Source organism: Gallus gallus, chromosome Z (assembly GCF_016699485.2).
Source record: "Gallus gallus isolate bGalGal1 chromosome Z, bGalGal1.mat.broiler.GRCg7b, whole genome shotgun sequence".
Taxonomy (NCBI): domain Eukaryota; kingdom Metazoa; phylum Chordata; class Aves; order Galliformes; family Phasianidae; genus Gallus; species Gallus gallus.
In genome coordinates, this window is record NC_052572.1 from 43256215 (window position 1) to 43283647 (window position 27433).

The window sequence follows — 27433 nt, forward strand, 5'->3', positions numbered from 1 at the left end:
CTTCATTTTGGAAAGGGTCTGTCTGACATCTGATAAGATCCTTCCTTTTGAGAGTCCTTAATTTCTTGCATTGATCAATCTCTAGCAAATGTGGGGGTAAACACAATCATGTCTCATGATAAAAAGTTCTGTCAACAAATCTATTGCTGTTCATAATTCCTGAATCTCTGGAATCTGACATAGCATACTCATGCTGTGTCAAATCTTATAATTAAAAAGTTTTTGCTTACATTCTTGTCTTTATTACTCACTGGTGGAACATTTAATGATGTTTAAGGAACTAAGTTTTTATGAAACTAAGTCTATCACATAATATTACATAAATTTTTAGAGTAAAGAGAAAATATTTTTTTGTAGACCGTTTCAATAGCATGATTAGAATTTTCTTTCATAACTCATGCATCCTGCAAGAAATTACTCTTTTGGCAGCAAATCAATGAAAGTCTAATCACATTTTTGAATAAGCAATAAAAATGAGTTGAACGAAGACTGCAGTACTGATCCAGTAGCACATCAATCTATTTGTCTTGTTCTTTTCATTCACTATAATGAGACATGGTGAAATTTCTTTTTGGTTCATATAATTTCAGCGGCAATCATAGCCCATACAATCAAAGATGCATAGAAAAGGAAAAATGTTTATGTGTGTTACATGTAATCTTAGTTATGAGTCCTCATCTTTAGATTAAATGAAACTTTTTGAATTTAGTGAAAGACTCAAGACACAATCTGATGCCTTTTTTTTTCCTTAGTGTTATGCCTTGTTAAGGTGAAATAGTTGTACTGTAGTAAAGCCTCTCCACACATGCTAAGAGAGCATGTAATTCTCTGACAGATTGTGAATAGATGTTAGATTTACAACTTGAATCACACATATAGGTGAGATCCTCTAGATACATACGTTGTCTAACGTAAACATGCAGTGCTTATAAAGTGGCTGCTGTTTTGGATGATCAGAAACCTAGGTTTTCCAGAGGTCAAAACATTTTTTAGTTTTAAATAAAGAATCAGTTATCTATAAATGAGCACATACTGTCTACAAGCTAGAACATTGAGTAATGCAGCTTCTGATGTGTTACGTTTACAATTTCATGTGCTGAAGCACACTTCATAAAGTAAGGTAGATCTAGTACTTAACAACAAGAAAAACTGAATCAGCAACTTCTACAACAGTGTAATGATAATGGATTCTTAATTACATTTTCAGATACCAAATTTTCACCTAAGATCTTGCAATATGAAAAGGTTGTTATGAATTTTGATTGCCATTATTCACTATGTAGCTTTATTTATTTGTTGTAAGTCATGTGCATCTCCAACCTTATTGATTCAACTTTTTGTTTCCCTGTTTTGTTTTGTTCCCCAGGATGCTGATCAGAATATTTATTGATTACTTTAAAAGCATGAATGAACATGTCTTCCTAGTTCTCCTTTGAAACTGGAACTACTAGGTCTCCATTATTTTGTAGAGAGAGAATCATAGCACTGTGGGACAAAAAGTATCATTTTCTATTGTTTTCATATACTTCAATGTCAGGTACAAAATTCAAGGGTTTTCTTTTACATCTCTGCTAAGTTATAAGTCATTTTAAGGCTTACAAATGGCTTAATGTTTGCTGATGGAGCAGCTTGGTGGCTTTCTAGATAGGAGGGGGAAGCTGAGGTCATTTTTAGAAGGGGCCCAGTACTGCTTGCATTAAAGGTATATGGAATTAATTTGAAACCTGCATTTAAATCAAGTTCGTAAAGCTCACAAAATGGGTAAAGACAGAAAATAAAGTCTGTAAGGTTTTTCCTGCTTGCAGTATTTTGAATATGCCAGATCAACAGGTGTGTCATTGCAACCTGTTTGACTTTTATCAGACTTTAACACATGTATTAGCTTTTTAATTGCGGAGAATGAAACTCCCCTATGTAAGACTGAACCATTAAATAATAGTAATGTGTTAAGTAATCCAGATACTTCCCCCAGCACCTCCTAGTTGTATTTGATTTAAAATTATGAGGCAGTTTAATTTAAAAATCCAACCATATTCCTATTGCACTATTGTATGTAGGCGGTAAGAGCTAGTAGATGTGGCCAAAACAAAGGATGTTTTCTGCTACCTGTGTTGTGTCAATCAATACAAATAATAATAAAAAAATGATTTTCTTTAAATTAGAAATGAACCTCTTAATAGTTCTTGCTGTTCTAGTATGTTTTAATACAAACAACTGCAGTAAAATAAACATTAGAGAAATATCTTAAGCTTAATTACTTTCTGCTATACTGTCACGATTGAATGTTTTTTTTTTTTTCCAGAATAAAATTTCTGATTAATTTTTGGGCTATCTGAAACCGTTCTCTCACTGGAATGCTTTCCATACTTCTATTTTCAGAGTTTATCTTTTACAGATGCTTATTTGTAAGCCTAGGAAACCTACTTTCAATTACTGTTACTTCTTTCAGTTTTCGTATTCCTCACTTCTTTTCACATGGCATTTTGTTTAGAGTGATAAAAAGCCTATCAATATGTTAGTAATTTTTTCTTCTTGCCTTTAAATTATCACTAGTATATCTTCCAAAGTACACTGGTTGTGAATAATCATGACAGACATTTTCTAGCTATCAGTTCAAAGGTGAAGATAGACTTCTGTTGCTTATGAGAATATTTATGCTTTCTGAAGCATATTCGTGCAACTGAAGTCCTGGCAGAATTTTGATTTGTTATGACAGATTAAATGTTCATATACAGGTATTTCTCTCCACAGTTCACAGAAGTAGGGCAATGAAATTCTATTTCTGTAAGATTTTTTTCATTTCTAGCTGTGCAGATAAATTTCTTTGTCTAAACTTAGAAAATATGTATATCTGGATATTATAATGAGAGCAGAAAACAAAGGCACATCACTATGGAACAAGAGAGCAATTAAGTTTTTATTTGTAAAGCACCAGATGAGCTGGTTGCTGTTGGTATGCATTTTTTATCCCCATTGTTTTGGTAATGTTTAATTTAGAATCAAGGAATCATAGAATGACGAAGGTTGGAAAAGACCTACAAGATCATACAGTCCCACATTCCACCTATCATCAGTTTTTCCCACTAAACCATGTCCCTCAGAACAACATCTAAATGTTTCTTAAACACCTCTAGGGATGTTTAAGACTCTACCACCTCCTTGGCAGTCCATTCCAGTCCCTGACCACTCTCAGGGAAGAAGCATTTCCTTAATGTCCAAACCCAATCTTCCCAGTATAACTTGAGGCTATCCTCTCTAATCCTATTGCTAGATACACGGGAGGAAAGGCCGACTCCTACCTCACCACAACCTCCCTTCAGGTCTACCCCGAGCTTTCTCTCTTCACACTAAACAATCTCAGCACCCTCAGCCACTCCTCGTAAGGCCTGATCCAGAACCCTCACCAGCTTCATTGCCCTTCTCTGAACACATTACAGGGCATTGATGTCTTTTTTTTTGTAGTGAGGGGCCAAAACTGAACACAGTACTCCTGGTGTGGCCTCACCAGGGCTGAGTACAGAGGGACAATTACTTCCCTGCTCCTGCTAGCAACACTATTTCTCATACAAGCCAGGAAGCCATTGACGCACTTGGCCACCTGGGCACACTGTTGGCTCGTGTTCAGCTGAGTGTCAACCAATACCCAAATGTGCTTTTCCTCTGCGCAGTCTTCCAGCCACTCTACTCCAAGCCTGTAGCATGGCCTGGGGTTGTAGTGACCAAAGTAAAGGATGTGACACTTGTTTCTATTGAACTTCATCCCACTGGCTTCATCTCAGTAATCCAGCCTGTCAAGATCTCTCTGTCGGGCCTTCTTTCCCCCAAGCAGATTGACACTTACTGCCAGCTTGGTGTCATCTGCATCTGCATTGTCAACTGTAAATTTACATATGTATTAACCTAAACTAAATCAAATATTTGATAGACACAGCAAATAAATTAATCATAATTAATGTTACTGTGATGAATAATAAGCGGAGTTTTTTTTAATAATTTCAATGCTTTAACCAGACATCAAATTTTGCACTTCAATTTGAAAATATTTTTATTGTATTATCATACAATATCCACTGTTTTTTTTTTTTATTATTGTAAAACATTGAAAACCTACTGTTTATTTCACTATTTGTTACATATTTTGGATAAGACAACAAAATAAATTATTGATTATCTAGGGCTTATGTACATTCAATGAAATATAAACATCCCAAAAGATGAACCAGAAAACATGTTTACAGAATGTCTGAGGTTGGCAGAGACTTGAGATCATATATTACAATTCTTCTACTCAAATGAAGTTATTAGAGCTGGTAGCATAGGACTGTGTCCAGCTGGGTTTTGAATGTCTCCACAGATGGAGACTTCATGGTCTGTCTTGGCAATCCGTTCCAGTGTTTTAACACCCTCACAGTATAAAAGTTTTTTCCTGTGTTCAGATGGACTTCCCTTTCAGTTAGTGTTTGTCTCCTTGTTCTATCAGTATGCACCACTGAGAAGAATCTGAGGGACTTGGGGGCAATATTAAAAAAATGGCAATGCTCATACCATTACAACCAACTGAGGACTAGGTGAAGCCAACTGCTGACAAATATTTCTTAGCTGCCTCCCATGAAAAGAATCAGAAGGCCAGCCACTTCAAGGGTTTGTATAGCTTCCCTCTAGGAAACCTGCATCCTCTGCTCCCATTTCTTCTCTGACATGCCTGCTCGCCACCCATGCAGTATGGAGCATAAACACGAAGAACAAGAGGTCATGATCACAGGGTCGTGATCTCCTTGAGATTACAGGGACATGGTGGGACAGCTCACATGACCGGAATGCTGACATGGATGGCTATATACCTGGCTAAGAAAATAACAAAGCCAGCTGCTCAGCTGAAGTGCCTCTACAGCAAAGCACACAGCTTGGGAAAAAAAAAAAAACAAAACAGGAGGAGTTGGAAGCTATCATGCTAGTGAAAAATCATGATGTAGTTGCTGTCAGCGAAACCTGGTGTGGTGATTCTCATGACTGGAATGTGGCTATTAATGGCTACAAGCTGTTCAGAAGGGACAAACTAGGAAGTAGAGAAGGAATAGACTATGAAGAGCTGTCCCTGAAGAACAGCCATGAGCAAGTCACAAACCTATTGGTGAGAGTTGAAGACTGAGGCAACAAAGGAAACTTTGTGATTGGTGTCAACAACAGGACACCTGATTAAATGAAATCTGTTGGTGGAACCTTCTTCCTCCAGCTACAGGAGGCATCACAATTACAAGCTCTCTTTCTACTGGGAGACTTCAATCACTGATATCTCCTGGAGAAGTAGTGGCAAGCTGTAGGCAATCCAAGAGGCTCCTGGAATGTATCAAGGTTAACTTCCTGATCCAGGTAACAGGCAGCCCCACCAGGGTGGATGCAGTGCCTAGACCTGTTGGTCACCAGCACAAGTGAACTGATAGGTGACATCAGGATTGGAGGCTGCCTGGGTTGTAATGATCACACAATGGTGGAACTCCCACCCCTGAAGGAATTCCACCACCAAAACAGGAAAAGAGTAAAATCAGGAAGCTTAATTTTAGGAAGGCTGAATTCCAGCTGCTCAGAGAGTTACACAACAAAACCACCTGGAAATCTGTCCTCCAGGAGAAGGAAGAGAAGCAGAACTGGCAGATCTTTAAGAAAACTTTCCCTTGGGCACAAGAACTCTCCATTCTTAGGTCTAGGAAATCAGGAAAGGAGGACAAGAGACAATCATAGTTCAACCAGGAGCTACTGAATCAAACTGGAGAGCAAGAAGAAAATGCACAAGAATTGGAAGCAGAGACATGTGAGGAGTATATAGGGATGCTGCTAGGCTATTTGGGGATGGGGTCAAGAAGATCAAGGCCCAGCTGGAACTAGACTTGGCAAGAGGTGCAAGAAGGATACGAAAGGCTTTTATAGGTACATTAATTGGAAAAGAAAAGTTCAGAAAGCTCTACTCTTCCTAGTGAACAGCATAGGAAGGCTAATAATAATAGACATGCAGAAGGCTTATGTATTCAACAAATACTTTGCCTCAGTCTTCATTAGTGACTGCTCTTCACACAGCCCTTGATGGGATGGTTATGAAGGTGGGAACTGGGGGAACAATGCGTCTCTCACTGTAAGCAGAGATCAGGTTTCTGACCACCTGAAGAGCTTGAACAACTTTAAGTCTGTAGGTCCTGATAAAATGCATGCCAGAGGCCTGAGGGAATTGACTACCATAGTCACCAAGACACTCTTGATAATATTTGAAAAGTTACAATGGTCAGGTGAAGTCCTTGGTGACTGGAAAAAAAAGCAGTATTGCACTCATTTTTAAGAGGGGTAGAAGGGATGACCCAGGGAGGCACCGACTTATCAGTCTCACCTCTGTGCAGAGATCACAGAGGAGATCCACCTGGAAGCTAAGCTAAGGTACATGGAAGAGAAGGAGGTGATATGGGATAACCAACATGGCTGCACAAAGAGCAGGTCCTGCCCGGCCAGGGATGTGGTGGATGCCCTTACCTGGAGGGTTAGGCTGGATGGCGCTCTGAGCAACTTGATTTAGTTGTAGATGACCTTGATCATTGCAGAGGAGTTGGACTAGATGACCTTTAAGTGTCCCAACCAACTCAAATACTTTCATGATTCTTTGATGATATGAACTGATTACTGAACCACTCTCAATCATCTATGAAAAATCATATAGAACAAGAGACGTGTCTGGTGACTTGAGGAAAGCCAATGTTATATCAATCATCGAAAAAGGCAAGAAAGCTGCGAAGCTACTGGCTAGTCTACCTCACCTCCATCCCTGGAAAGATGATAGAACAACTTATTCTAGTAACCTTCTAGGATGTCATGACTGGCTGTGTAGATTAAGGGAGAGTAGTGGTTACTCTCTACACTGACTTCAGCAAGGCATTTGAAACTGTCTCCCATAACATCCTCCTAGTTAATCTAAGGAAGTGTAGGATAGAAGAGTTGGACAATGGAGCATACTGAGAACTGGCTGACGGGCAGATTTCAAAAGGTCAGTAGTGTAGAGTCTATTTGAAGGCCTATAGTTGGCAGTACTCCCCAAGGATCAATACTCATCTGATTTTGTTTAATGTACTCTTAAATGGTCTGAATGAAGAGAGAGTGTGCATCCTCAGAAATTTCAGTGATGTATGAAGCTGGGAGGAGTAGCTGACACATCAGAAGATCTGTGCTGCCATTCACCGGGACCTGAACAGACTGGAGAGTTGAGTGGTGAGGAACCTTATGAGGTTCAACAAGAGCAAGTGTAAGGTTTTGCATGTGGGGAGGAATAATTGCAGTGAGAAGGTGTCCAGTACACTGGAATCAATGGCTCCAGGGGTGGAAACAGCCTCAACATTTGCAATGAATTGATCCAGACCACAATGGAACAGAAGGAAGACCCCAGCCACCTGCAATAGATTGATGACATCACTGTATGGAATGAAATGGCAGAGGTATCTGAGAAAGGAAAGAAAATCGTTCATTTTTTTCTGAAACATGGTTATGCCATAAAACAAAGGAAGGTCAAGGTACCTGCACAGAAGATCCAGTTTTTCAGAAAAATGGCAAAATGTACATTGTCAGATCCCTATGGATGTGGTCAACAAAGTAACGGCTATATCTCCACCAACCATCAGAAAGAAAACACAAGCTTCCTTGGGTGTTGAGAGTTTTGGGGCAATGCATATTCCAAATTATAGTCTGACTGTAAGTCCTCTCTGTCAAGAGCCCATGAAGAAGAACTATTTCAAATAGTCCTCTGGGCAACAATTAATCTTTGAACAAATTAAACAGGAGATAGTTCTTTCAGTAACCCTTGAGGCAGTCCGGGCAGGACACCTGAAGTCAACCCCTAGGGTTTTGGAGTCAGAGATACAGAGGATCCAAAGCCAGCTATGCTCCAACTGGAAGAGAGATATTGGCAACATATTAAGGGGTTTGGGCAGCTTCAGAAGTGGCTTGTAATGAAGCAGAGCTCCTCTTAGTACTCTGACTACCAGTGCTGGGCTGGATATTCAAAAGGAAGTTCCCTTTCACATATTATGTAACTGATGCTACATGGAATAAGTGGGTAACAGTGATAATACATTGGGCTTGAATAGGATATTCCAGTCACCCAGAAATCTTGGAATCAATCATTTTTTAACATCGTTTTCCATAGGTATTCTATATCACGACATCATTCAATAAACTGACAGATTTGGGACAGTTGTACAGTTCCCAGAGTGCTTCCCACATCTGGGCCTTCACACATGGTTTCAGGGAGGGAGATACGAAGTGACTCAGTAACATAAGAACATCCTCTTTTTCCTCCATATCATGCTGTTCTTGCAGCAACATTAGGAGATGTTCCCTTTCCCATTTGTTTGATTTATCACTCTTGATTCTTTTTATATTGCATTATCTCACATTTATTTATGATTTTTATTAAAATAGTTTACTCTTAGTCAAGCAACAGCTCCTCCTCACTTTCTGCCAGCTGCTCATGAGGGAGAGGGATGGGAGGAGGGAGCTAGGTCTGCCACACAACACAGATGCAACCCATGACAAATGTAAGCAAATTTTAGGTTTTGGTGTCGTACTGGGAATATTATAGCAAAATATCTTTCAAAGAGAATTGACTGAATGCTTCTAAATGCATCTCAGTTTTTATTTTTTTAGGCATATGGGAAACTCTCATTTTATCCCAGTGACTCCCTAAGCCCCTTTCATGTCAGCAATAGAATTGCCAAAATGCAATCTGAGGTCTACCAAGTCATGTACATTTTAACGTCTGAGACAAGTGTAAACAGAAACTTTCCTCTCAGTGAGTGTAATACTGTCTAACAGTACAAATATTCTAAAATTTAGAACACCTATTCTAAAAGTAATGCATTATAAAAATATATTTCTTTAAGGATTGTAGTTGCCTTCCCATAAATAACGAATGTGATTTCTATTCCTGGCAGTCTTTTGTGTTCTTTCAGGTGTATGTTTATTGCTTACCTAGGCTTCATATTAGTAATTCTTTAGTAGTACTATAGATTCGCCAGATCATCTGAAGGGTAATCATCTGAGCCAGCCCAGCAAAATTTTTCAAAATAATTAAATCTTTGTCTTGCAAATAAAATGTTCCTTAAAATAGCAAAGAAATTTTTGGCATAAGAGGGTTAAAACAGCACATTTCTAATCCTGTAAGAATTCTCAAATGTGAAGCAGTTTAAAATGACAGCCTTTATATTAGTCAGTGTGTCTCAGAATCTTCAACTGCAAGTCCAAAATGAAAAAGAAAAGAACAGTCCATATTTGCCCCACATTTTCATTTGCTATTTACAGATTTCCACAAAATATTTAAGACAATATCTTTTGAACTGCTCCATTCTTTCATAATAAATGTTAAAGTACTAGCAACAGAATTATTTTGGATTTTGTCATCCTTCACTTGTACTGGTAGACTGTGATGAGATAATACATATTAGGACTGAATGTGCATCTCGCAATCATTTAGTGTGTGGCTATCTGATATACGAAATGGCCCTGTGTGTAGCATACCTGGTTTTCATCTATTTTACTGAGCTGGAAGAAGGAGACTAGTGATTCATGTTCACAACATGCTAATATATTAATTAGTATAGAGTTTTAATTTAATTAGCACATAGAGTTGTTAAATAGCCCTGAATGCATTTTAATAGATTGTGTTGCCATAGGTCTATCCCTGTAGATACAAAGACCTTTCTATTTCATCTCAGATACAAAAGTGATAAAAATTGAAAATTCTTTAGACAAGAGCTAAATACTGTTGATTTTTATTATAACGAAAACTGAGTAATTTCACAGCAGGGGTGTGGACTTTTATGGCACAATACAATACTTCTTGTATTTTACTTCTGACTGGAAGCCTTTTTGCCTTAGCCACTTACATTTAATTGAGCACAGTTTCCAGCTACTCCCTGCATATGTACAATATAAAGACAGTTTTTACAATAAACCTGACTGGAAAAATAAAATGGGAATATGGAAGGAGGGATTTGAGGAAAGATTGCTATTCTTTTAATGATTTGAGTGTTCTACCAAGAAAAAGACGAACAAAAAAACAACAACAGCAAAAACAAAAACAAAAAAAAAACAAAACAAAACCCAAACAAACAACAAACTGCTAGTGCATCTACAGATTCTGGAAGACAGAGGAAAAGAAATAAACATCAACTTACCTTAACATGAATACTTTCTCTAAAAGACTATCCATTTTCATAGACAAATACTTCTCACAAACTCTATAAATTTTATTGGTATGCTTTTTCATTTAGGCAAGGCCAAGATAGTGTGAACATCTGTCTCTGTCAAATACTGTCCTACTAAAAAAAAAAATTTAAAAATCTCACATGATCTTCAGACTTTTAAAGCTAGATGAATATCTCTAATTCCTCCAGGGAGGTTTGCATCCCATAGCTTCTGCTTTGGAGAATAAACTATTAATAAATAATTTAAAAATGTTGAGATATCACTGGGTTGCTGAAAATATTAAACCTATTTCAAATACTTTTATTGTCATCACAGAACAATTCTGTCCAAATATCCCAAATAGAAGCAGTGAGAGCCTTGTGTTCTTCTAGTGCCAAATGCATTTGTGAATAGAATTATACTGCAGAAGTAAGTGGTAAATCAAGCACGTCTTTAATTCACACGACAGAAAATAGCAATGTCATGTCAAGAGATCTCACTATTCTCAATGGACAATTAGTGCCTCACCTGTACAGCATAACCCTTCCCTTCTCCCATTCTCTTCCTTCCCACCCAAAAAACAGGAAATCAGAAAGTAAATAAAAACATTTTAATGACCTCAATCTACAATCATTTTCTGTCTTCATCTCAAATGAAAAATTCAGAGTGACTCTAGTTTCTCTTCACAGCAGTGAGCAAGTCCATTAGAATTGAAATTCCTTCAGAGAAACAGAAATAGAACTTCCTGGAAAGAGTTATATCTCCTTAAATGGAAGAAAAATGTTTATTAATCTTTTTCCCTTCTTACTTTTAACTTTTGTTTTCAGGTCCTTCAGAGAGACAGAGAGAAAGAGATAAGAAATTTCCTTAACTGTAACATACATCAGAAATACATGGATATTCAAAGATCATAGAAAGATCATAAACATAAACAATCTTCCTTTCTTATTCTAGGGCTGAATTTGTCCCCACTGATATTCAGCCATCATAATTAGCAGAAAGGAGTTTGATCCCATTTGTCTGTACAGTAACACTAACAGTTATGATCCTGTGTATTGACAGAGCTAAATGAGAGTTTAAAAGTCATTGTCTTTGTTTTAATTTATCATATCTAAACATTATTTTATGATAAATGAGGTGCATGCTTAAACTAATAATTTTATAAAAATTACTTTTTCCCAATCAAGACTAAAAATAGGATATTAGATCTATTTATGGAGTAAATACGAAAGTGATAGCCCGCTTTGATTAAATTGTTTATTGTGGTTTTCTAAAGACATTTATTTCAACAACTTATGATATATTGTTTAATAACTGAATATTCACAATCACACGTTCTATTGGAGATATAGTAGAAGTGATCAGGTTTAACCTCATGTTTATGCATGCTTATGAGGTATTAATGCTCTGTTCTATCACACTATCACAACCTTATCTGAAAGGGTAAAGGGAGTTGCTAGCTTTCTAGATAAACACAGGAAAACTAAGTCAGCGTGAGATTTCATTTTTCAGCTCACTAAGGTATTGTGATTATCAAGAACTTCTTTCACTGAATTTCTGTCTCATGGCAACTAGCAGGAGATCTAAAGGCTTAGAAGAGTAAGATAGTGATTATTAACCTACTGTCAGAGACAAAAACCAACCAACCAAACAAACAACAAAACACGTTTTTCAAATATGTGGTCAAGATAAATACTTCTGCATTTTCTCTCCTCCCGCTCTGTAATATTTTACTATTATATCAACCAAGAAAATATTGAAGGAGAAGCTGTGTCAAATACTCAGTAAAAGAAAGGGAAGGGTAGTCTTCCGGGTTCAAATTCTTATTTCTGATAATGATTAAATTTCATGTTTGAATAGAATTTCAATAACATTGTTTAGCAGTGCAGCTGTAGAATATTCAACAATCTGATTCTTATGCTGGAAGAGATAATGCAAATCTCCTCTCTCAGAAATGCATTTAACATTTCTAACCTGAATACTCCAACAACATTCATCACTAGGTATTTTATCAATTTTGTCTATCAATCAGCAAACTAATCAGGAATGAAAACAGATTAAAAACAAGAATAAAAATAGTCCCCAAAAGCCATTTTTAGGAGAGTTTGTGAGCAAATTTCACAACTTTTCACTTTATGCTGTAAAATTATTTTGGATCCAAACATAATATGCAGTCTATCACCCTTGCTCTGAAGCAGAGAAGGAGAATCTGTTAAAGTAGAGATGTTGTCCGAAGAGCTTAGTGCCTTCTCTACAGACCACTGGCTCCAACTCAAAAAAAAAATAAAAAATAAAGAAAGAAAGAAAGAAAGAAAGAAAAAGAAGGATGAAGGATGAGTTCCAGACTGGACTATGAACTAGTAAAACTGAAGGACACAAAAATTGATGAAAGTATTCAGGGAGGGCCTAATGTTTGTGCTCTACCACAGGGAGAAAGGGCCAAATGCAAGATGTCAGTATCTCACCAGCGGTGCAGTTGAGCCCTAGGCTGTTGCTACACGCAGGAGCATGAATGAAACAAGGCCAGATTAAGGGATCTCTGCCAGATACTGTGAAGCCTGCAATAAATTAGTTTCTCAGTGGAGGAGAGAAATATGAGAAGAAATTATGTAGTCAAGAATAGGAATAAATGCTATGGTATTTAACACTGTAACTTCTTAGATCCAGCATTTTAATATTTGAATACAAGACCAAGAGAATAACTGAAGATATTAAAAGGAAACACTTTCAAAATTAATGAGATCAACTGTTTTGACAAATAAATTCTATCAGTTGATTGAATAATCCTCTTTGCAATAGGATTTTAATTTAAGAAGTTAATTAGATTTTGGAAACATTAAAAAAGAAAAATAATCTCCATAATTATACTAAGTACAATAAATAACAACCGTCTACTGTTAGTAAGCAAATACAGACTACCGATATAAAAAAAGGAAATGACATTGAATTGCTGGTAATAAAAGCACAACACTTCAGAACATTAACAAATAATCAGTCTGGCTCTTAAAAAGTATTCATTAGTGCAATATTACTCAGTGAACTGCATAATGACAGTCTACACATATCTTTGAAGAGAAGTGTATGTCAGGTTTCATTAGGATTAGTAAAAGAAATGTTTCAATACTTTTGAAGAATTCTTCTGAAATAAAAAGGAGATTTGTTCAAACCTAAGCTTCTTTCTAGACTAGCACATAATACAGTCAGCTAACAGTCATTTCACACTTTGGCCCCAAGGGTTTATATAATAAATTAAGTTACATCAGACTGGAGGCCAGTCATTAATGTGGTTCCACAGGACTCCATTGTAGAATTAGTTCTCTTTGATGTTTTTATAAGTGATCTGGATACCAAGTAAATTTTTGGATTACACTAAATCAGACAAAGATATTAACTCTCTCAAGGGTAGAAATGCTTTGCAGAAAGATCTTGACAAATTGAAAAGTTCAGCAATGACAATTAGCAAGAGCACATGCTAGACTCTGTGTATAAGATAGAGAAATCCTGAATATGCATACCGACTGGAGGACAAGAGTCTGGAAAGCAGACCCATGTGAAGGGATCTGGGGCTTCTAGAAGACAGATAGTTGAATGCAAATCAGCAGTGTGCCTTGGCTCCCAAAAAGATTAATTGTACCCTCTGATACATCAGGCCAACACTGCTAGTTGGTTGATGGAAATGGTTGTCCTGCTTTACTGTGCAATGGCGCAGCCTCACCTCAAGTAGCATGTGCAATTTCGGGAGCCAGAATATCAGGATATAAAACTATTAGTGAGAATACACAGGAGGGCTAAAAAGATGGTGAAGGATCTAGAAGGGAAGATACATGAGGAGGGCTGAGGCCTCTTCGTTTGTTCAGCCCAGAGGAAAGGAAATCAAGGAGAGGCCTCATGGCAGCCTACAGATCCTCAGGAGAGGAACAGAGGGGCAGCATTGGGTTCTGCTTTCTGGTGACAGTGACAGGGCCTGAGGAAATGACATGGATCTGCACCAAGGGAGGGTCAGGCTGGTGTTTAGGAAAGGTTTCTTCACCAGAGGGTAGTTAGATGCTGGAACAGTCTTCACAGGGAAGTGGTCACATTCCTAGGCTGCCGGAGTTCAAGCAGCTGGTCACTGCTCTCAGACATACAGTTTGAGTTTTGAGTGGTCCTGTATGTAGCCAGGGGTTGAAATTGGTGATTTCTGTGGCTTCCTTCCAACTGGGTATATTTTATTATTCCGTGATTCTCATTGCACTCTCATTTCTGGCTCTCCAGTCATTGCTGTGAAAGCTGATTTCTTAGGATGGAAGCTAGTAAATTCAGTGATCATAGAATCATAGAATCAAAGGGTATGGGTTGGAAGGGAACTTTAAGATCATGTAGTTCCAACCCCCCTGCTATAGCCTTGCACACCTCCCTCTAGACTAGGTTGCTGAAAGCCGCATCCAGTCTGATCTTGAATGCTTCCAGAGAGTGAGCATTCACAACCACACTGGGCAACATGTTCCAGTGTCTCACCACACCCATATTAAAGAATTTCTACCTGATATCTTGTCTAAATCTACCCTTTTCCAGTTTAAAATCATTTTCCCTTGTCCTGTCACTACCAGCCCTTATAAAAGGTCCCTCTCCAGCCCTCCTGTAGGCTCTCTTCAGGTACTAGAAGGCTGTAAACTTGACATCTGCAAACTTGCAGAGGGTGCTCTCAATCCCACTATCCATGTCTACTACACAGGTATTAAATAACACTGGTCCAAGCGCCAGTCACTGAGGAGCTCCCCAGTCTCCATTTGGATACTGAGCATTGACCACAACTCTCTGAGTGCGACCATCCAGCCAATTCCTTATGGTCCATCCACCATATCCACCAAAGAAGCATGTTTTTCAGCCGTTTTGCACAGGCAGAAAAACAAACATAAACCTATGCACTTTTAAATATAATTTATACTGATGAAGTCTAATTTTGCATATTCAAGCTACACATACAGAAATTGATTTTAAAAGATTTCAGGATAAATCTCATGTTTCAGTCCATTTTCTGATGATAATGATGATTACTTCTGCTGCAAATACTAACACAAGATTTGTAACAAGAAAAAGTATTTAATCCTTCTTTTCTGAAACATTTTATATGTCAAACTTGGAGTAACAGTTTCAAAATTTAAATAATGAAGCAAAAATACTGTACTAAAATTCTGTTTAAGAATCAAGAGCACAAGGGAAATGACATATCAGGCAAAATATCTTTCAATTCAGTATTCCCAGACAGTATTTATTTCCGAGAAAAATACTACTAATCCCAAAAGGCAATACTTACAGTTTCTTCCTTAGATGCACAATTACCTGTTTCTGTCATAAAAAGAGGCATTTTTATATTCTTTATTTAACCTTTTTAATACAACACTGGATACATTCTCTATGCCCTTCTTTCATTTCTCACTCTTTTAGCCTGTGGCAAGATCTTGCTCTTAGAAGTCCTTCAGAGCAATCAGATTTTAAAGACAGTTTTTAACTTTTTCAAATCCTTTCATTGGTTTTAAAAATAAAAATTCTAGAATGTCTTTATTCTTGTAATAAGAAGGTACATATGAAAAGCCTTGCTTTTTCCTCATAATCCTTCATTCATCTCTCCTCCATATGTCCATATTCTCTTGTTTTAAATTACGTTTGCTAAATATAGTGATGTATTTTAACACTTTCCTTCTTTCACTCCTAGTGAGTTTACAGGTTTAATTAAAATTACAATGACTTCCATTCTGCTTCTTGGATATCACAGGATCACAGAATTGTAGGGGCTGGGAGGGACCTCCAGAGATCATCGAGTCCAACGTCCCCTGCAAAGCAGGCCACCTGCAACAGGCTGCACAGGTAGGTGTCCAGGCAGGTCTTGAATATCTCTAGAAAAGGAGAATCCGCAACTTCCCTGGGCATCTTCTTCCAGTGCTCTGTCACTCTTACCAAGATGTTCTTTTGCATATTGGTGGAGTTCTTCCTATGCTCAAGTTTATGGCCATTTCCCCTTGTCCAGTCCCCACAGACCACTCAGCTACTGAATATTGATGAATCAGTATCAAAAGTAATCAAAGTACTTTTAATAGTTCATTAAATTTCTGTGATAATTAATGTGATAATTATGGATTCAGAGTGTTCATTTGACTCCCTGAAGTGATCTGTGAAAGAACCCAAAAATTGAGCAAAAGGAAGGAAAGGGAAATCTGAAGGAATGTCAAGTTCCTTCCTAAAAAATTTGAACTTTTCTTTCTTTTTTCTGTTTGTATATAAATAGTGCTGGAAGGAAGAAGTTAACATAGGCATTTAGCTGATATATTTTCTCTCTCTCTCTCTCTCTTTTTTTTTTTCCCTACAGTTGTCAGGTTCCTCACTTTAGTGTTATTATCTACGTTTATCTACATTTAAAGTAAATGTTTGGATAGTGCTCATGACAACATTTGAGTACCCTTAGGATGCCCATGAAATGGAATATGAAATAGAATATGAACAAAACAGCGCTGTTGCCACTTCTGCAATTGCAACTAACTTACTTACTGGCTTCTTTTATACCTTTGCTGTCTGTTCATATGTATCCATTCTAATAATTAGAGATGGAATCGAACATTTACTGTAGAAAGCCTTTTGTGTCTTCTTTACCTGAGCTCTATTTCTCTCTGGTTTTCAAGCAAAATACTCTCCACATCTAACTAGTTTCATGTTTCTAATTGTCATGTCTATCCTATGCACTTTATGTCAAGGTTTTATGGTTTGTTATCTTTATTCCACATCATAACATCATGCAGTGCACTGGAAGTTAAAGAGTTAATGCTACAGTTCCATGGATTGCTGATATTTCTGGTCTCTTAGTCTCAGAAGAGAAGAACAAACTACAGCTTCCAGAAGACTTCATTTTTCCCTTTCCGTTTTCTATTTGGAGGGAAAGATAAAACTGACTGGGGTTCATGAGACTTCCCTCTTTGCTCCCTGGCTGTCTCACCTATAGTACTAGAATAAAGACTTTGCTTTTGGAAACTCTTTTTCTCATTTTATTTGTTTTATTAGCTTCACTTCCAATTATATTATATTATACATAATTGTTTCAAATTCCACTACTATGTTTAGTAAACTAAGATTTTCTTTAGCTTGTAGCTGCTGTTTTCCTCATATGGGCCCATTTATCTACTTTTTCCCTTCCCCTCTCCCCCCCTTCCTGGGTTGTGGGTCCATGGGTCCCTTTGTTCTCTTGTCACAGAAGCAGGTTGAATCAGGACACATCATGACACTTTTATATACCAAGCTGTAACAAGCATCATTTTTACGTTATAAGTATTTTTCAAAATAATTAATTCTGTCAAATTTGAGAATAGATTTCTTATTATGTTTACAAAGAAATTGAGGTTTGAAAGGAAATAACACAGTGTTCTTTCTTTGTTACCCTGTTAAAAGCAGCATTTCTCTTGCATACTTAAAATATTCTAAGAGGGTCAAAATTTTTTATGCTCTACCTAAATTTCATTCTACATCTTTTTCTCACTATTAATCATTCTTGGGTAAACTCCAATAAAACACATCTGTTACATTTATATTCTGACTTAAGTCCAACTCTGTGCTCTGAACCATTATGATGCAATTGATGCAATGCACTATTAAGCATCTTCTGTGTTTTCCAGTAAAGGAGGCTACACATCACTGAATGATTAAGTAAACTATTTATATAAGGCATTAATATCAGCATTAGTACTTTCCCCAAGGGCATGAATCATGTAGTACCTTGGTTAAATTCTTCTGCTGCTGAACTAACTGGTACACATTTATTCGATGCATAGAGTCTTCACATTAAAATAAACAAATAAATACAAGCACTTACAGTGCTCTATTGTTTGCTTTTGTCAGATATTGAAATAAGGTTAGGTTTAAAGACAGATCATTCTTTGTATGTGGGAAGGTGATTATAAGCTTTTTCAGTGGAGATCAGATTGAACTGTATCTACGGGCACAGGTCTTATTATAATCAAAGAAAATATATTCCAACAGGCAAAGGTTGAACTTTTCTGCAATTACCATATATACCGGATTTAAATAAGGCTATACACTTTACACAGGAATAGAAATTCAGTGGATGACCCACATGGCTTAGAATTGAATCTTAGACCTTGTACTGAGAACTTGGACAGCAAACAGTAGACAGTGAAGAAAAATAACAAACATTAAAAGTTCTTTGCATTCATTAGAACAAAATCATTATACTGGTATTTCTTTCCTCAACTTCTGCCTTTCTTTAGACTTGAGTATATTACAGGTATTTGTGCAACCTTATTTCAGATAGAATATATTTTTAGCAAAATATAATTTTTCATGAAAACTCTATTACCGCTCCAGAAACTACACGGAGTGGCCAAAAGGTCAAAAATAATTTTTTTAACAGTAAAAATGATTTTATTAGCCTAATTTTGGAAAGAAGTTCTCATATGGAAATCATTTAACTTATGATTGCTCCTTCTTCAAAATTTTGTGCACATAAGAAAAGCTCACTTGATAATGCTCCTTTCTGATCATAATCTGCCTGGAGAAATTCATCATCTGGTCACTCAGAGAAATTGAACATTCTTGAATGGATAATCTACTGGTGGATTACATTTGGGACATGCAAGAAACAGAAGGCTTGAATTTCATCAGGCTGCCAAAGGCTCCTGTTGAAGCCTGACCTTAAACATCTCCAGGGGTGGTGCATCCACAGTTTCTCCAGGCAACCTATTGCAGTACCTCACTATGCTCTAAGAAGTTCCCCCTAATACCTAAACAAAAACTCGTGTCTTCTGGTTTATACCACCCCCCCCTTGTACTATCATTATCAGTCAGTCTCACCTTTGTCTATAAGCTTCTTTGAAGTACTGGTTGGTTACAATTAGGTCTCCCCAGAACTTTCTCTTCTCCAAGCTGGACAGGACAAGCACCCTCAATCTAACTTCATAGGAGAGCTGCATTTGCATTGTGTTTCTCTTGTTCTGTAAATATTACTATTTATCCATAAAACATGGATGGTTCCAAAAGTAACGCCTCCTATTTTATAATGTTGGCCCACAACTTCAGAGGCAGTAAGTAGTTGGTGGTATGGCAGTAGAACATTCCTGCCAATATTCTGTTAAATTTTGTTACTGTGTGACAGATGGCAGCAGAGGGGCAGTCTGACAAAATGATGTCTGACATAGAAGTGCACATGAAGCAAAAATGTGTCACTGAATTCTTCAGTGAGGAAAAAATTACTCATACTGAGGTTTACTGATGCTTGTTGAATGTTTATGGAAACCAAACAGTGAGGTACCACTAGTGATACAGGGGTCACAGTGGCAAATGCAACACAAAAGACATTCCACATTCCAGACTCTGCTAATGTAGATTTTTACAAGCACAGAATGCTGGTTCTTGTTCACCACTGCCAAAAATGCATAGCTAAAGGTGATGACTATTGCAAAAAACACCGTGTTTTAGCTGATATTCTGTATCAAATAATTTTATTATGTGCTTTATATCTGTTTTATTTCTGTGGAAAGAAATAGGAGGCATAAATTTCAGAGTGGCCTAAGTATTATCATTATCATTAATACTATTTTTGCTCTTCTGTTTCTTTCTTCTTACTTTTTTTTTTAAATGTCAAACCATGAGTACCAACTTTTTTTTTTTTTTTTTTTTTTTAATTCATTCTGCTCTCCCACTGCAACCAAGGAGTGAGCAAACAGCTGTGTGGTTTTTAGCTACCTGCCAGGTTAAATCAAAATTAGAAAATCACCAGAACATTCTCATACTATGAAAACTATTCTCCCTGCTCAAAATCAGTATCTTCATCTGTGCACGTTCTGATCATATGGATAATGCACCCTTGGCTTGTGTAAAAAAGTTCTGCTGCCCACTGTCATGGACACAGATTGATCTAGATAACTCTATGACACCCTTCTTCAAACCAGTTTGTTTCAGTGGAGGGATGGTATGCCACTGCTCTCCGCTTGCTCGAGTTGCCCTTCCTGGACCCATCCATATACCAGGCATCTTCAGGAATGGGATATTTTCCTTCTTGAACAGGACTCTTCTCCAGCAGAGCGATCATTGTTTCTTTCAGTGCATCACTGTAATACGACACCAGGCCTAGAGTTCCTCTTTTAGTTGTGTTCTGTTTAGTTCTGGAGTTCCTCTTTTAGTTGTGATGAAGACAGAGTACTCCTCTGGATGAGATAGGTGACCCATCATGCCATTTTTGTGCTTGGGCCACTCTTGTCTTAGGAAAGTGGGTTAGATCTTGCACCCACCCTTGAATTGGCAGTGTTTTTAACTATGACCTCATATGTTTGAGTTATTGGCTCTACTACCTGTAATGAAGAGTAGGCAGCTAATAACTGTTTGTCAATCATACCATACCTTTCTTCCTCTCCATGCCAAACCTGAGATCAGAACTCAGCTGGGGTTCGATCAGAATTTTGGTGCTGCCATAGACCTCAGTCAAACCCATCCTGAGCTACATGGACATCTAGTTCAACTGGAAGGGTGAAATTGAATATAGCCAGTGCCTGGGCCTGTTTAACAGCTAGCTTTGCTTTCTGGAGTGCCTCTTGTTCTGTTCTCCCCCAGTCCCATTTTTGGCCTTTGTGAGTCGATACAAAGACCTATGCTAGGTGAGTCATAAAGGAACGCCGGTATCCCAGTATACCCATTAATTGGGTATTAATTGGGTACCGTACCAGTTGCCTTGGTACGGTAAGGTCTGGGAAGGCCTGAATTTTGATTGTTATTGCACTAGCTAGTACTTTGGTATTTCTTGACCCAACTACATGTAGGAATTTTACCAAGAAGTTTGGTCCTTGCACTTCTTGTGGATTTATAGCCCATCCTTTGTCTTGCACATGAGAAGTTAATTAATCTATTGCCCTTCGTAATACCTCCAGTGAGTTGGATGTCAACATGAGACCATCAATATAGTGGTACAGTTTAATCTTATCAGGATTCTTCCATTCTACTAGGTCATGTGCCATTAAGTTATGGTAATAAGTTGATGAGTGCAGGTACCCTTGTGGAAGGACCTGAAAGGACCACTGTCTGCCTCCCCAGGTAAGTGCAAATTGGTCATGGAATCATAGAATCATAGAATTGCTCAGGTTGGAAAAGACCCTCAAGATCATTAAGTCCAACTGCAACCTAACCATACTACTCTATCTCAAACAACCCTCCACTAAATCATATCCCTGAGCACCACATCCAAATGGTTTTTAAACACATCCAGGGATGGTGACTCAACCACCTCCCTGGGGAGCCTATTCTGGTGCTTAACAACCCTCTCTCTAAAGAAGTTTTTCCTTATATCCAACCTAAACTTACCCTGGTGCAACTTAAGGTCATTTCCCCTTGTCCTGCCACCTGTCACTAGTGAGAAGTGACCAACCCTGTTCTCACAGTAAGCGCCTTTCAGATATTAGAAGAGGGCAATAAGGTCTCCCCTCAGCCTCCTTTTCCCCAGTGTAAATAGCCCCAGTCCCTTCAAGGAGCATCCTAGGAATGCTGAAGATTTCATTGGCCAGGTCTAGTATACAATGGTAAATTTCTATCTATCTCCCTACTCAATGTGTCCATCAGGGAGGCAGTGTTGGGTATGGCTGTATGAACTCTCTGTAATCCACTGTCATTCTCCGTGTTCCATCTTGCTTCCACACCAGCCTTATGGGGGAATTATATGGGTTGTGTGCGGGTCTTATGATCCCTACTTTCTCTAGGTCCTGCACCATTCCAGATATTTCCTCCTGTCCCCCCAGGAGTCTCTACTGTTTAGTATTAGTGATCCTGTGTGGACTGGGCAGGTGTAAAAGCTTGTGTTTCCCATGGCCTCTTAATATTGCCTGCACCATCCAAATACTAGTACATCTCTCTCTTAGTCTGAACTCTCCTACTGTTGTCTGGAGTGTGAGACCCCATAGTATGTCTATGCCCAAGATGTACTCTGGGATTGGGGCAATAGACATACGCCTGGGGCGGGAGACACCCGACCCCCATTTTCAACCACGTTTGGGTGACAGGAATGTTCTGCCTCTCAGAAGCACCGGTCATCACTCTGTTTCCTTGGAATTTAGTTGGATCACCATAAACAATTCAAGTTTCTGCACCTTTGTCCACCAATGCCATAACCCATTGTACATTTTTTTGTGACAAAAAATCATTAATTTGACATAGGGCCTCTGGTCCAATCTGGAGGCCCTAGTTACAGGGGGACTAACATGCCCTGTCATGTCCCTATAAGCTGTCTGATGGCCAGGTCTTTTTCCTCAGGTTGCTGGGTCATCATAGTTCAAGTCACCTGAGGAGGCTTTTTCCGTCTATTAGGGACTATAAAGTCTTCTAAGGTCCAAGTTCTCATTGGTATTTGTTGAATTATTCATGCCCCTGCTCTTCTGGAAGTACTTTGAAATTTTTGATCACCTTGAAACTGTTTCCATAATTGAAGTAAAATTTGATTAGGTTTCTGGTCAATCTTGGAAAAGGCCACACCAGTCCACATAAGACCATTGAACATCTGTTTTCAGGACACCTGTATGAGATGCGATTGGGGTGTCCATGGGGGAGTCTTCCTGATCTTAGTGACTAGGAGTCCCTCAGTTCCTTCTACCACCCTAACATTACTCCTTGTTCTTAGCTCCTCTGTCTCCCCCAGATAAGCTACCAACTGGGCAGCCTGATGGACAATGGCCTCCAAGGCCACCAAGGGCTTCAGTACTTAAGTTCATAAAGTTGGGAGAAAGCCTGTTGGAAAATCAAGTCCCTGATCGCTGCTGAAAATTTTGCCAAGTCCAGGCTTTCAAATGTTTCTTCATATATTGCTTCCCTCAGGCCCAATTCATGGATATATGTTTGAAGGTCCTCCAAAGAGGACCATAAACCCGTATGCAATGGTATAACAGCCCTACTAGGCCAAGTAGTGTGGCATGCTGCCATTAACCAATCTATTAATGAATGGTTTTCATGTGTTGTATCGTTGCATATAATCTTTGTCTAAGGGCAGGGTATGAGGCAATAGATGCCAGCTTAATCTTTGTCTGAGGCCAGGGTATGAGGCGATAGATGCCAGCTTAGAAATTTCTGGTCCATTAACTATGGCACTTTCTGCCCCCAAGTCCCATAATTTTGAAAGTCAGGCTGGTATACTTTCCCTAGGCTTTTGTTGAAATTGCTGTACTAAATCCATTAATTCGGTTGCTGTATAGGGGCGGGCTGTCACACGTAGATGAGTTTGAGCAGGGGGCACCTCTTCTGGTCTATCTTGTATTTTCCTTTTTTTTTTTTTTTCTTTGTGTGTGTGTGTGTTATTATATGTCAGATCTCAAAGTGGCCCATCTCAGGTCGAGTTTTGAGATCTGACCTTGAAACCTTGTCTTCTGAATCATCCCGGTCCATTGAGTTAGGAGCCTGGATACTTTCTAATGCGACATTCCATACTTGTTTTACAGGGAAAGTCAAGCCTGATTTCTTTCTCATTAATATGCCAAGCTGCTATTCCAACTTCTCAGTATGATCATGTAGCAATTGACTTTCATTCGCTAAGATACTGTTTGAAAATTCTGCTTGATTTAAGGCATTTAATAATGGCCACACCACTGTGGACGTGACTACCTGTCACTCTTTTGAGACAAAAATGTCTTTATTTAATCCATAGATATTGTCTGCCATGTGGGATGGGGAAGAAATGTGGACTTCATTCTTTAATTATGGCTGCAAGCTCAGAATATGGCTATCCAAGAAATCCTGGGATATGTCCTTGTATAATTTTATCTAGGGGAATAATGTTCTCCCCCTTGACCTATTTAAAGATATTCCACAGAAGACATTTTAATATTTTTAGCTTGGCAGGCTCACCAAACGTAACAATCATAAAGATCAACGCAATGGAATGGTGATAAAAGAGGGGTAATGACAAAAGGATGAACACAGTAGAAAGGTGTTACAAGGAAAGGAAAATAAAGGACTGCTAACCAGGCTCCAAGGATCTAGGCTTACAGGGGAAAACTCTATAAAAAAGGGTCTCCAGAAAGAGATCCTTCCACAGTGGCATTCAGCCCATAAATGAGGTTTAAGAGAGGTGGAGCCAGGCTCCACCCTTTCCAGTCGCACAGGTGAATTGCCTTCACCTGTGCTCCCAGGGCTGACCCAATCCTTTCCCCAGGTGCTCAATCAGTGGCTCAGGCCATGCAGTTACCATGCACACAATTCAAATAATTAATCACGCAATGCCCCTTTCTGCCCATCTCTTCCTTCACAGGGAAGAGGGGGAATAGAGAATAACTCGATTGAGATAAGAAAAGATCTAATTTACTAAAAGTGAGATAATGCAGTATATAAGGAATTAAGAGTAATACATCAAACAAGTGGGAAAAAAGAAAGCATCCAAACTGTTCTGCATTATTCAGCTGACTGAGGTGGAAAAGCAAGATCTCATGAAGCAGCATCACTTTTATATCTTTCTCCTGGATCAGAAATCATATGGGAAGTACTGAAGCCTTCTGGGAACGGTAGTTTTCTTCCTTCCCCAACATTGCTCCCAGAACCAACACAGAAGCAGTCAGAATTGCTGGGAATCAGGACCCACAGCTCTAACTCCCTGATGCTGACAGCGTACTGCATGATGTCATGATATGGAATACCGATGAAAACTGTGACAAATGTAAACTTCCACTGTTGATTAATAGAACTGATATGAGAGTGTATATTTTTATCTAAAATCCCAAACAATGCAACTTATTAGTCCTCTTTAGGTACTAAATGATGTTTCAAAAATACAGTAAACCTGCTCCACTGTAGGAAATCAGCGGGAGAAATGCGACGACCATAGTAGATGATCAGCAAATCTCGTTTATTGTTTCAGCTGCGTGTACATTTATAGTGTGGATAATAGGCTCATACATATTGCTAAAGTGGAGCTCAGGATTGGCTCGCTAGTCAGTGTCAACTACACCTATCTTTGTGCTCTGTGGTTATCTCTCAACAAACACTCTCTTACAGACTTCTCAAAACACTATTGCCGGCTTTCTCCATTGGCATCCTGTTTTGTTCCTTGTTCTCATACTGGACCTTGCGCGTAACAAGGTTGCTTAACCAGCTGCACAGTGTCTGCATGGCTTTTCTCAGTCAGCCAGTCATCAATAAATCTCTCCACACTCCATCACCATATACACTCTTATGTAATGAAAAGGAGCCAAGGAGACAATAGTTGTTGAAGCTTCATATTCCATGTTTTTTTTTTTTTTTAAATTTATTTTTTAAGGAAAAACAGCCATAAAAATAAGCATGTCATATGCTTATCATGCTTTGGTAGGTTTTAATGAAATCAGAACGTTCATGTAACATCTTATGGTTATCTTTTATTTCAAATTAATGGCTGCCTCGTAGGAAAGCATAACATGCTTTCCATGTTTTTTATAGACAGCAAATCACTCCAATGGTTTTCTTACCATGTTCTAGCCCAGATAGAACACTTAAGTGCTATAACAACATTAACTTCACGAGTAGTTTAGCACTCATGACTAGCAGCTTACTGTTTCTTAAGATGAACTATCGTATATAAAGTGAAAACAGCAAGAAATTTGGTAAAAAAAACATGACACTGTAAAGAAGTTGTCTTTTTTAGGCACTCTATTACCTGCTATTAAAATGTTTGAGGAAAATAATGCAATGCTGTATGAAATAAACATGCAGATTAATTTTAGAGGAAGACAATTATATATTTATACACAATGATGTTGAATTTGCTTTTATTTATCATAGAATCACAAAATGACTAGGATTGGAAGGGACTCCAAGAATGATCAGGCTCCAATCCCCCTGCCACAAGGCAGGGCTATCAACTTGCAGATCTGGTACTAGACAAGGTTGCCCAGGGTCCCATCAAACCTGGTCTTGAACACCAAGCTGAGCAGTGCAGATGATATACTGGAATGAAGGGAAGTCATCCAGAGGGACCTGGACAGGCTGGCGAAGTGGGCCCATTGAACCCCTTGACAGCAGCCCTGTGGAGAAGGTCTTGGGGGTCCTGGTAGACAAGAAGCTGGACATGAGACAAGTGTGTGCTGCAGCAGGGAGAGAGAGGTGATTGTCCCCCTCTATTCAGCTCTTGTCAGGCCCCATCTGGAGTGTGGTGACATTCTGGAACAGGTTGCCCAAGGATGTTGTGGATACCCCATCCCTGGATACATTCAGGGCCAAGCTGAATGTGTCTTTGGGCAGCCTGGTTGAGTGGTTGGTGACCCTGCCTACTGCACGGGGGTTGAAACTGGATGATCTTTGAGAGTTTTTTCAACCCAAGACATTGTATGATTCTATGATTCTCTATAGACTCCACCTTCATACAGTTCCAGCCTTCTCCACTCCAAACCGCAAGGGACTTTAGACCTCTCTTAATATTTTCCTTTGATCATTTCTGTTGTCCTTAGTTCTAATTAAAGCCTCCCTGTATTTGATGAAGTACAGAGACAAGAACTTCATATATTACTTAAGATGTGGATACACTAAAGCTTTATAGCAGGAGCAAAAATGTAACATTCTCAATGTGTTTCTTGATGATCCATAGTATGTTGTTTCTGGCTGCCACAGAACATTTGGAGACTTGTTTGGAGAGCTATTAGCAGTAACTCCAACCCCTTTTCTAAACTCTGCCTTCTAGTTCCAACTTCAACATAGGTAAGGTTAGGCTTACTATTCCTTTTACATAATTTTTCTCTTTTACCCACACTGAAGCTTATCTGCCACCTAATATGCCTGTAATTTTGTAAGGTCCTTATGAGGTTCCTTACCATCAACATGTTGAAGGAAGAAAGTCCAGAAGCCATTTCGTCTAACCCCTGTTTAAGTAGGGATGCCCTGAGTTTCTTGCCTGGGACCACCTTTTGAGTACCTCCAAGGAGGTTACATTCTCTGGGTAATCCATTCCAGTGAACAGTCACCCACACAATAAAGAAATATTGCCTTATGTTCAGAAGGAGCCTCCTGTGTTTCCAATGGTGCCCACTGCTTAACTTTTCACTGGGGAAGTTCAGCTTCTTTGAAAGAACTTGGTTTCCTTCTACTTGTCTATATCATTGTATCAATAGTAGATAATGTATGCCCAAAAAAATGACACAGTTAAGAAAACAAACAGCAGCAATGCCGGATATTAATGACAAAAACTGATAAATACTCTATTTCACTAGTTACTCTAATATTACGGAAGTATAACAGAATCACA